This window comes from Fukomys damarensis, unplaced genomic scaffold, assembly GCF_012274545.1.
Source record: "Fukomys damarensis isolate Sample0158 unplaced genomic scaffold, DMR_v1.0_HiC HiC_scaffold_5, whole genome shotgun sequence".
NCBI lineage: Eukaryota > Metazoa > Chordata > Mammalia > Rodentia > Bathyergidae > Fukomys > Fukomys damarensis.
The window spans coordinates 70,473,817-70,484,828 of NW_022900917.1; the positions used below are offsets into that span (position 1 = coordinate 70,473,817).

General features: G+C 44.4%; 1 long non-coding RNA gene across 1 annotated transcript; it reads right to left on the reverse strand.

The window, feature by feature from the left end:
* Positions 1-51: 51 nt before the first annotated feature.
* LOC104853302 lies at positions 52-3,532 on the reverse strand. Its single transcript, XR_002024938.1, has 3 exons — positions 3,412-3,532; positions 3,029-3,237; positions 52-207 (listed from the first exon to the last, which is right to left on the reverse strand). It is a non-coding gene; the product is annotated as an uncharacterized LOC104853302 (long non-coding RNA).
* Between the last annotated feature and the right edge of the window lie 7,480 nt (positions 3,533-11,012).

Below are 11,012 nucleotides of genomic sequence, written 5' to 3' on the forward strand. Positions count from 1 at the left end.
AAAAAAAAAAAAAAACCAATTCTACCAAAGGGCTAAACTTGCAGTTTTAAGAGTCTAAGCCATTTCCATTAGGCTCAAATCCTGGATTCTTCTTTCTCGATTATGTGATCCTCTGACAGAACTCCCTGAGGTTTTAGGGACCTGCACTGCATGTGCGGAGTGACTGCCTGGGTCTCTTCCAGCTGCGGTTGGTGACTTGAGCCAGGTCTACAACAAATTAGAGAGGGAGAAACTGGGTAAGTCCTCAAATAGTGTCAGAAAGCTATCGAGGTCCTCAAATGCTCCTGTGATGCGACACGGAGAACCATCTTGTGCTTTTCTCCTTGCTGTGAGAGTCATTAGCCTCCAGAGGTGGGTGCTGTGCCTCTGATTGCTGTTTTCAGCACAGTGGCAAACAGCCTCCAAAGATAACATCATCAGGTCCTAGCCTTCCTACATGCACACAAGGCTCTTCCCAGCAAAATGTATCATTTCGCCCCTGTCATCTTCAACATAGCATCACCTCATGACTTGCTTTGCTCTGACAAATGCAATGGAGGAAATGCTAGCCTTCTCCTCTAAGAAGTCTGGCAGCCACTGGCAATGACATCTGATCATCCCAGAGACTTTCATGCTGTGAGGAAGAGCACACCAGCTATGTGAGGGACACGTGGAAGAGAACATGAGAGTGAAGATGCCCAGGGCTTCCAGTCCAGACCAGACCTGTGGCCAAAGAATGACCTTTGGAGCAGAAGATCCGCCCTGCTCAGCACAGACAACCTACTGAGTTGAGGGAAATATTAATATTTTTATTGAAGTCATTAAGTTTTATAGTATTTTATTACATGGTAATGAATAACTGGTGGGTTTTTTAAGGCAAGAGTAGACAAAGGAAAAAATGTTCAATATTCTCTATAAAATCCACCAATAAACCAGGAGTTTGCAACTCTGGGAGTCAGAGTCATTTGTAAAGTTTTCCAAACTGTAGATGCTCAATGTCCACTGAAGGTCACCAAAACCCACAACTTTTAGCCCTGAACATTTGCATGTTTTCCATTCCCCCAGTATGTATAATGAGCATTCCTGTAAGTAACCCACAAAACTAAAGGCATCACTTTAAGAAGCTACTCTTTTAATATGTAAATTCCCTCTGGGAGTGATGAATCAAGCAGATGGTCACAGGATTACTTCCATAATCAGATTATTTTCCTAACTCCTACTTACTAGTAGAAAATGTAAAGTAGCATGGGAAAGGTAAATACGGAGCTCACACACACGTGAGCAAGGACTTGCTCAGTGAGGTCCCAAAAAATGTCATTTGAACCAATTAGGGTTAGCAGAAGGCCAGTGGGTGCCCAGAAATTGAAAGACTAGTAAAGAGGACAAGGGAATATTGATAAATGGCATTACACCTATTCTGATGGAAAACCACTGCAAATCACCCCAGGAATTACCTTTAGAGCTTATTATTTAGGAGCCTGAAAAATGATTGCAGAGGTGACAAACAGAGACTAGGGTGAAGCTCAAGTCACATAACTGTACTTTCCAGAAGGCCAGAATATGAAATTCTTCTGGTTTCTTTACTCCAGCTATATAAACTTATTGTGTCTGAAGGTCAGTGAGCAAGAATGAGTGTTCAGTACCAAATAGGAGTGTGGAAGGGAGACGGCTGGGTGGTACAATGGGAGGGGAGGTCCCTGGGATGCTCTGTTCTTCCTCTCTTCCTTATGTTTCCCCAAGTTCCCCCAGCATCGCCCCCACAAAGCTTGTGGGTAGTTTGCTGTCCCTGAGGAGCTGTGAGTCAGCTCCTCCGGCTGAGAAATTCACACTTTCACCCTTTCCTTCTCTTAGTTCTATGCTAAGCCACACCTGGAAGTTTCAAGCAACCTGAAGAAAGGAAGTGAAAAGGTACTGCCTTTTCTACAAAGCTCCACTTTTCGTGAAGAAAAAAAGAGACCTATTGCTCTGCACCCCCTTCACTTCCTGGGTTGCTGACTCACTGAGAGGGCTTCCCCACATTGAGCAGGTGGAGGTGCTGCCTCTATTGCCTGCATTGTCCTATGAAGCTTCATATCATGGCATCATTTTCTTGAGAATTATCTTTTGATTCCATCCAATGGATTAAGACATTGGGGCTAAGAGCTCAAGGTAACTTGCATGAGATCACAATGTTAGGAAATATTAGAGACAGAATTTGAGCTCAGTTTTAGTTCACCTAAATCCACTAGGTCTAACAAACACAGAATAAAAGAATGCCAAGAATAAAAGAAAAACCATTATTTCAAAGTCTGGGGAGAGATATTTTCAGTGGATTAGTTTGGCATCATACGGACAGAACTTAACCACTGCCAGTGTAAGTGAGATCAAAGTACACCGTTATAACAAGCTCACTGGGTAACTCAGCCTATATATCGAAGTTTGAGAAGCCCAGATCTAAATCAGTGTGTTCTTATTAAAACCCAGTATCTAACCAAACTTAATTCACTATCTAGGCTGGATGAGATTCACATTCTTAAATTCCTAGAACCCTCAAATCTCACAAGAGGAAGACTCTGAAATCCAAAGCCACAAAAGAATGGATCTTGGTCATCCCATTGAATCAGTGGCAAATCAAACCTACACAAAACCCTTAGGAAACTCTCAGTTCCTGTCATTCAGACAACAAATGCTTACACTCTTGTCTATGCCAGGCACCTTGCTAGGTGCTGAGAATTGAGTAGTGAAAAGAACAGACTCTGCTCAAAGAGCTTTTGCCCATTGAAGGAGACAGGTACACACTCAGGTAGTTACACATGCTGTAGCAGTGCAGACTCACAGAGAGGACAAGGTGAGGTGCAGCCACCAGGAGAAACACTGGGAGGCCCTAGGCTGCCTCCCTGGTCCTCGCCCCCACCCCAGCGCACTGCGTGATCATCACCACAGTTCCCTCACCATGGGACACGCTCCTCCATCCTATCCATTTCCCCCACCTTGTCATTTGCCCTTGGCATGGTTCTTTTGTATTTTTCAAAACCCCGCGCTTCCTTTCAAGGCTCTTTCTGATACCCACCCTAAGATACAAGTTCTCCTTTCTTTCAACATCCACAGTTCTCCTGCTCCTGAGTGAAACTGTATTTTTTTATAAAGGCCAACAACAGGCCCTGCCCTTTCTGGAGATGGTGTCCGGATGCCGTTTTTTTCTGCACTCCTTCACATGATGCTCATGCACAGCAGCGGCTGAGGAGAGAACCTGCTCCGCTGCACATCTGACTCCTAGTCCTGGCAGAGAGAGATGCAGAGTTTGCATGACCCCTCCACACCTAGCGCCTCCCTTGACAGCCATGCAGCCCTGCGCGGTAACAAGTGAGAGATGTGTAGATCATTTATCAGATAGGGAAAGTTAGTCCAACCGACAGGAAGAAATGAGCCCACGTCTCATGAACTTGGACCCACTTCTGATCCTTGCTGTGCTGTCTGGACTACACATGCACATGCAGTTAGGAGGTCTTTCCCTCTGAATCCCCTTCTCCTCTGGCCGGACACATCACCACTCAGCCCGGGAGCGACAGTTGGTGGCAGCTCCTCACTGTGGGGAAGTGATCGTGCACGAGCTCTGAGTCTTCCGCCTGAGAAAGAGGAACCGGGAGTGGGTGCAAAGCAGAAGCCACGTGACCAGATCCGCTTGAGCAAACTCTGTGAGAAAAGAGAAGGATGCAAATAGCCCAAGGTACTGGAACTTTCCTCAAAATCAACTAGTAGTCACACTCTGATGAGAAGGACAGATAGTGGAATCACGAAGACTGAAATGTTCTAGGGTTTCTTTCTTTCCTCCCAGCCGCCACCTGCTATTTGGGCTTACAGGGCTCCTGCGAATGAACCCCTTCTTACCTGTGCTTGCTTCAAAAGCAAACAGGGGCCCATTTACACAGCTACCCCTCTCTTCTGTTTTGCAAGGCAGGCCAGAAAGTGGGGCTGCCTAGAAGAGGCCTCAGCAAATACAAACTTGGTCAGGAAGAGGCTTGAAGTGGGGGCCAGCCCCCCAAAAAATCTTGTTTTGTTTTGTTTTGCATCTCATCATCACATTCCTTCCATGCTCTGCTTCAAAAATAGACCCTGTACCAGGGAAAGTACTCTATGTATATCTCATTCCACCCTTCACAGGAATTGGTTCCAGTTGTCAGGGAACAGCTCACCTGGGGGAAAGAGGGCAGATTGCCCCTCTGTGTGAGGACTGAAGGCAGGGTGCACAGGAAGGCTGAGGAACAATCCACTGATTGGCGATTCTGGGACAGCCAGAGGTTGTTGCTAAGGGGAGCACACTCTAAACCAGCAGAAAATAAATGCTACTTCAAATTGAAGCATCTCGGCTGGACTTTGCTGGGCCAATGAACACTTGTGTTTCAGAGTGATGTGTACCAGCATGCACACCCTGCTGCACTAAAGGTGCTTATTTCACAAAGCACAGGGCCCTCATTTTCATAAATAAATAAACAAACCCTCACAGGCCTTTGGAATCTGATTAGATTTGGAAGCAAGCACCTACACATAGGGCCATTGTTTGAAACCAGGCGACCCACCCCAGCCTCCCTACCTTACCCTCTGTGGAACAGGTTTGCATCCAGGCTGCAGTTACACTATGCCTGGCTTCTTTGTGCTGTTTAGGAAAAGTGGAGACCAATGACTTTCTCTTCATTGGGCAAGCCAATACTCTCATGTGTACCAAGTAAACCTTGTCTTTCTTAGTGTCTGTCACTTCTCCACAAGGACAAGACCTATTCTCAGCTTGAAGCCCAATACACACATTCATCTTTGGATGGAGAAGTCAGTTTCTGTGTTAGTGATTTTGTTAACTCACCATCAACCTGGCTATCATACCTTAGGAGAGTGCAGACAGCTCTATTCATCCACCAGACCCTGACCACCTCTTGACAGCCACGTCACTGGGATAGCTCTTGCTGGGAAACTGAGGAGTTTCTCACCTTGTAAAGCTGTTTGTCTCCAGAGTAGTGTGATGCTTAATCTTGTCAACTTGATTGACTTGGTGACTGATCTTGTGATTTGACTGAATGGATACTATGTCTACTTACAGTTGAGCACACTTTCAGGTGTGTCTCTGAGGGTGTTTCCAGACATAATGTGTCCATGGGACAGCAAATTGAGTCCACACTGATTGTGGGTGGCACCATCCAATGGCCTAAGAAGCCTAGAGGGAACAAAGGAGAAGGAAGGATTCTACTAGCCCAGGCTCTCTGGCTCTTTCGCTCTCTCCCAGTTGCCATAAAGGGAATAGCTTTCTTCCTCTGTGACCTTTTGCCACGAGGTCCTGCCTTAGAACCAGCTGACTATGAACTGAAACCATGAGCCAAAATAAAACTTTCTTCCTTCAAGTTATTTTTCTCAGGTATTTTGTCACTACACAAAGCTAACTAACACAGGTAGGAAGTCATTAAGAGATAATATGTTTATAAGTCACTTAAAAGCGGGAAATAAATGCTTTGGGGAAAAGGCTGCAAAGATAGTTCTAGGGTTTGGATCTGGGCTAGATTCAAGAGCTGACTTTCTGAGGAAATGACATTTCAAGTAAGACTTTGAGGGTAGGAACAGGTAGTGTGGAGAAGCCAGACAGAGGGGTATTCTCAGGAGCAGTAGAGGCAAAGGAGAAAGAAGGCAGCGCCTTCCACCACACTCCACCTGGACCTCCTTCAGAGTAGATGCTGGGGACACAGAGGGAGGGTTCCCAGAGCCAGAGACCCCAGGTGGGACCATGCCAGGTGAGAGATGACTGGGTGAATACGAATTGGCAGGCTCCCAGAGATGCCAGGATGTGGGGGATGCTATGGAGAGCAGGAAGCTGGGGCACTGTGGACAGCAATTTGGGGTTACAACGTGGAAGCAGAGGGAGGGCTGAATACTGAAGGGTGGGGGAGGCTTTAAGGGACCTGGGCAAATTGGCATTTTCAAATGACCACTTTGAGTGAGGCGACACTGGAAACAGGGAGCCTCGTGTGAGGCTGTTGGAGAATCAGACCTCAGACTTCCTCAGGCTAGGGGCTAAATGTGGTCCACTGCATAGTTTGCCAACATCCATTATAATGTAGGGGGAAAGTACTTGACATGGACTGAATGCACACTTTCTCTTGGGAAAGAAGGCTTTAAGTGAAACACCACTGGCACTCTTTCTAGGATCGTTGGTTTCTTGTGATTCAAAAGTATATAAGTCAGTCATTAAGTAACTTCTAAGAGTTGTGCACTATCCACTCACTGAGCTCGTATGTGTTGTTTATGCACCTTGGGCCAGGCCCCGTGCGAATGCCTCGGGATCCAGTGCTGAACAAACAGGGTGGTGCATCCAAACCTCTGCCGGTCCATCCAGCTCCCGCCTACTCAGAAAGCACATAGCAAATGTCTACCATCGCAGATGCCTAGACAGAACTGTGCAGCAGCCAGCAGTGACCCAGCCATGGTGCCTGCCTTCAAGAGGCTTCCCTTTTAAAGGGTGAGACAAGCCAGGGGCTGAGGTGGCCACAGAAGTGTGTGGCCAGAAAAGGACAGATGAGGATCTGGGAGGGCTCAGAGCAGAGCAAGATGACTTCCAGCTGGAAGAGATCAGTGAGGCTGACAGAATGGCATCGAGCTTCCTGTTACGCCTTCACAGTGACATGGGCGTGTGTGCAGAGATTACCAGCAGGTCCTGCTGAGACAATGTTCTTTTGTACACATTACTGGCCCTAGATCCCATTAGGGGAAGACTTATAAATAACCTGTGATTTCAGAATATTGGGAATGATTGTTTCCCCTTCAAACAACATTGCCTTCCTAGACGCTTGCTTACTTGTTGGACATTTCTTTGTACACCCACCTGAGAGTTGTATATCAAATACATGCAAAAGAAAAACAATAACTGGAACCTTTGTAGCAACTCTATGTAAAACATTTCTGTAACTATTCTGTGGATGGAAAAGTGGAACTCCAAGAGGATTAAATAGCTGGGCCAGGACCATAGGAAAGAGGGAAACAAGCCTGGAGCCCATGGCTTCCACTCTTAGCTATCTTTCTCTTTAACAATTTCACTAATTAAGTCATCTTCTTCTGTTCTGGCCAGCTTCCTGCCCTGCATTTCCTTCCCCTTTATGTTTCTCCGAGACATCCCCTTCCACTGAACTCCGATAGCCCCACACCACCTCCAGAACATTGTCTGTTCACTCAGCATACATCTGTCCCCTGCCCACAGCATGTGTCACAGTCTGTTCCCCAGGCTTTAACATTGATCTTTTCTACTTCGTTCAAGGCAGCATTAGTAACAACCACCTTCCTAGTGTAATTTGTGACTCATTCAGCAATTGGCTACCCAGTATCAGGAAAAAATGACAAATTTACAAATCTCATAGTTTGTAGAGTACTTTGTTGAAGTCACAACACCTTCAGGATAAATAGTACATCTCACCTGAGTCAGCCATGAGAGTCTGGACAGAAGAAACAACCTAGATCCAGGAGGAGAGAATAGATGGGATTCCTGGAAGACAAAAGCTTTGTACAGTGTCTGGCATCACCAGAGCTTATCCTCTGGTGGAAAAGAGGCGGAATATTTTGTCCTCAATTCCAGTGCAAGGATAGAGATGGAAAAGTTGCAGAAAGGACACAGTTGAAGTGGACAGATGGGCAGCTGGCCTGTTGCCTGAGCCTAGAAATTTAACACCCTCTGATCACCTTCTGTACTCTCAACAAAGATCATAGGTGGTGATAATTAAATGTTTTTCTAAATAGGAACAATTCTAGGAGGGTGGGTTGACCTTTGGGAGAGTTTCTAGTAGCAATCACTTAATGATTGATTGGAAATATCTGCAAATAGACTTGTCCTGCAGGTGAATGAGAAACGTGTGTTGCTGCTGTCTGTGCCTCCTTAAAGACCGGCTTGGGGGAAGAGCCTGTAAAAGCAGCCTGTGGACCTGGGAAGCTTCCTCTGTGAATGGGTTCCACAGTTCTGTGATTTGGGGGACTTGGGGAGACATATGGGGACACAGACAGAGGCACATAAAGAAGGAGATTAAAGGCAAAACATGCTTTTGGGTTATTGAACTGATTTTTTTGGTAAAAAGAAAGTTAAGAGAAAGAGGAGTCAGTATGACCAAATTTGGACTTTTCTTTCCTGAAAGCAGTACTTCTGTGGGCAGAGTTCATGTGCTAGAGTCATGAGTCAGACGACACCCCTGCCATGACCGGGGGAAAATACCTGTGCCTTCATTGAGGTTTCAGCGGATTCTCTTATGACATTCATGAAGAAAACAAGGGGCGAGGGAAATACCCTTCCCTGTCACACCGCCGGGGAGAAACACTTCAGAGGTTAGGGCCTGTGAGGGTCACACTCAGGCAACTTCCGCACTTGCTTCCCACTCCATTTCTTTACCAACAATGTAGCTAAGCAAAATGGAACAAGAAGTAGTGTCCTGGGAAGACATAAAACTACAAGCTACCCTTATAAGGAGGAATAAAAATGTTCACCCATAATCCTGGTGACACGAGCCTGTTTGGGTGATGGTGGAATTTTATGTGGACTGAAATAGACGAGTAATATGGCGAAGACGTAATATAAGGCACCGTCAACTTGGTCATTTCTGAAATTAAAGGATACAATGTACACAGTGTAGAAGGCAGCATGGGCCTGAGGGCTGTTTTTCTTGTTGTTGGTGTTGTTGCTGCTTTCTCTAGTCCAACAGCCAAGAATGGTGCTTACATTTTTGAGTAGCTGCTTTAGAGATGAAAACTGATTACAGGAGGCATCCATATGACAGCCTTGAATTTGCCTATTCAAACTATTCAAGTCTGGTTGTTTAAAAAGAGTTTGCCAAACCCAAGTATAGCAAGTAACAATTTATAAGTTCTTTTTTATTTCCTTTTATTGAGTTTAGAAAGTCTGGATTTGAATTCTTCTAAGACACATCTTTCAATCAATCCACAACTATTTTTCAAGCATCTACACTGCCTATAATTGGCTTCAAAGGTGCTGCCCTCTCCTTTGTGCTCTCCTTCCTCACTTGCCAAATTCTGTCACTCTCTTCTTTTTGAGTTGCTCCTAAACTTGCTGATCTCTTAACACCAGATCCAGGGAGCAGACCTTGCTTGGATATGTTTTTCATCTAACTCACATGACACGCTGACAATCCATTTTTCCCATTTCATTTCAGACATCTACATGGCTGATGACTACTGGGTTTCCTCCTTAAAACCCACAGCCCTAAAGGGAATTGCCTTTGCTGTCTTTGCTTCATGCTGGACTTGTCTCACACTTCACATGTACAGGCAGGGCTGCCGAGCTATATCATCACACCTGTCCTCCAGCCCATCCTCCAAGCACCACTAAATGAGAACTCCACTGCTGTTCTACCAGTTTCTTCATATCAAAGTGGGCATCTCCCCACTTCAGTGCCAGGGCGAAGAACCAATGAGGCCATGTCATGTGAGTCTTTCCCATAGCATCTGCCACAGCCTGAACCTAGTAAAAGTGGATAGAGTGTACAGCCTTTTAATTCTTTTACCCTGATGAGTTAGATTCCTCTTGTCTGTCCTCCTCTTTCATTATTCTTATTGTTGCATCACAGGGCCATAATTACATCTCATAAGTGCTATCCTAGATTTAGTAATTAGGTAGCCATTGTAGGTACTGTTATTCTCTCTGGTTGGAGATGAGGAAAATGACACAGAGCTAAATTGCACAAGGTCTCAGAGCTTAGCAAGTGGCAGAGTTGAGGTTCAGAGCACAGCCTACTGAAAGCCATTGTGTTCCAGGCTCATTTTGGGGTGCAGGCTTCACCATCTCCAGGCTAAGAGAAGGACTAGGAGGCATGACGTGATGCTAGGGAGGACAACTGGAACGTGAAGACTAAAGTATGGGTTCCTCAACCTAAGTTTTTAATACACATCCCTGAGTCTCATCCCTGGAATTTCAAAAGCAAATTTTCTATAGATGGGACCTAGAAAAATCATATTTTCTAAAAAGCTCCACAGGCAGTTTTTAGCCGCATTTAACCACCCATGTTCTAGGCTTTAAAAGGCAGATTTTGCAATATTTAGATCCAACAATTATATTACCATAACTTAAAGCTCTCTAAGAAAAGCCAAAATTCTGACATTCCAAAATATAAATGGGCAAAGGGCATGAAAGGAAAATTCACAAAAGAGGAAGTAAAAGGACTACTATAACTATTTAAAGTTCTCAGATCTACTCATATTCAAATTAATGCAAGCTTTTAAAAGGTAACAGAACGCTAATTTTCTAACCTACCAAATTAGCCGTCTCCTGAGTATGTGATGAGACACATACTTTCATAATCTACTGGGAAACCAAATATTGGTGCTACCACTTTGGAAAGCAATTTCAGTAGCATGTACCCAAAAACGCATAAGAAATGTCAGCAATCTTTTATTCAGAAATCCCCTCATATGAATATACACAAAAAACTAATGCAAAAGAATGAAAAATACACAGAATGTAAAATATTTATGGCTCTCTCATTTGAAAAACAAAATAAAAATAAACCTCATATTTAGCAGTTTAAAAAGTGAGTTTTTTGGCATGATTGTGTTTTTTTTTCAGCTTTAATTGAGTTTATTGGTACATTTTAGTGATACAGTACAGTTACATTCATTGTTGGGATCATGTACCTCTACATGGCAAGTCTTGATTCTCATTTTTTCCCCTTACCTCTGCCCTCCCTTCACTCCCTCCTCTCCTCCCCATCTACAAACACTTTGTTTTCATCTTTTCATTCTCTCACATTTTTTTCTTTTTCCTTTTTACTCTTCCTCTACCCATCCCACCTTCCCTACACCTTTAGCTCCTTTCTTCCCATTTCTAAATGTCAGTAATCTTATTAGAATCTTGTGCATTGTTGGAGATTATTCACACCAGGGACACTATTCGGTATTTACAGATGTGTGACTTATTTATGTCACTTAGGAGTATATCTTCAATATGTATCGATTTTCCTATGAACGAATCTATTTTCTCGTTCTTTATGGCTGAGTAATATTCCATTTTATACAAAAACCACATCTTC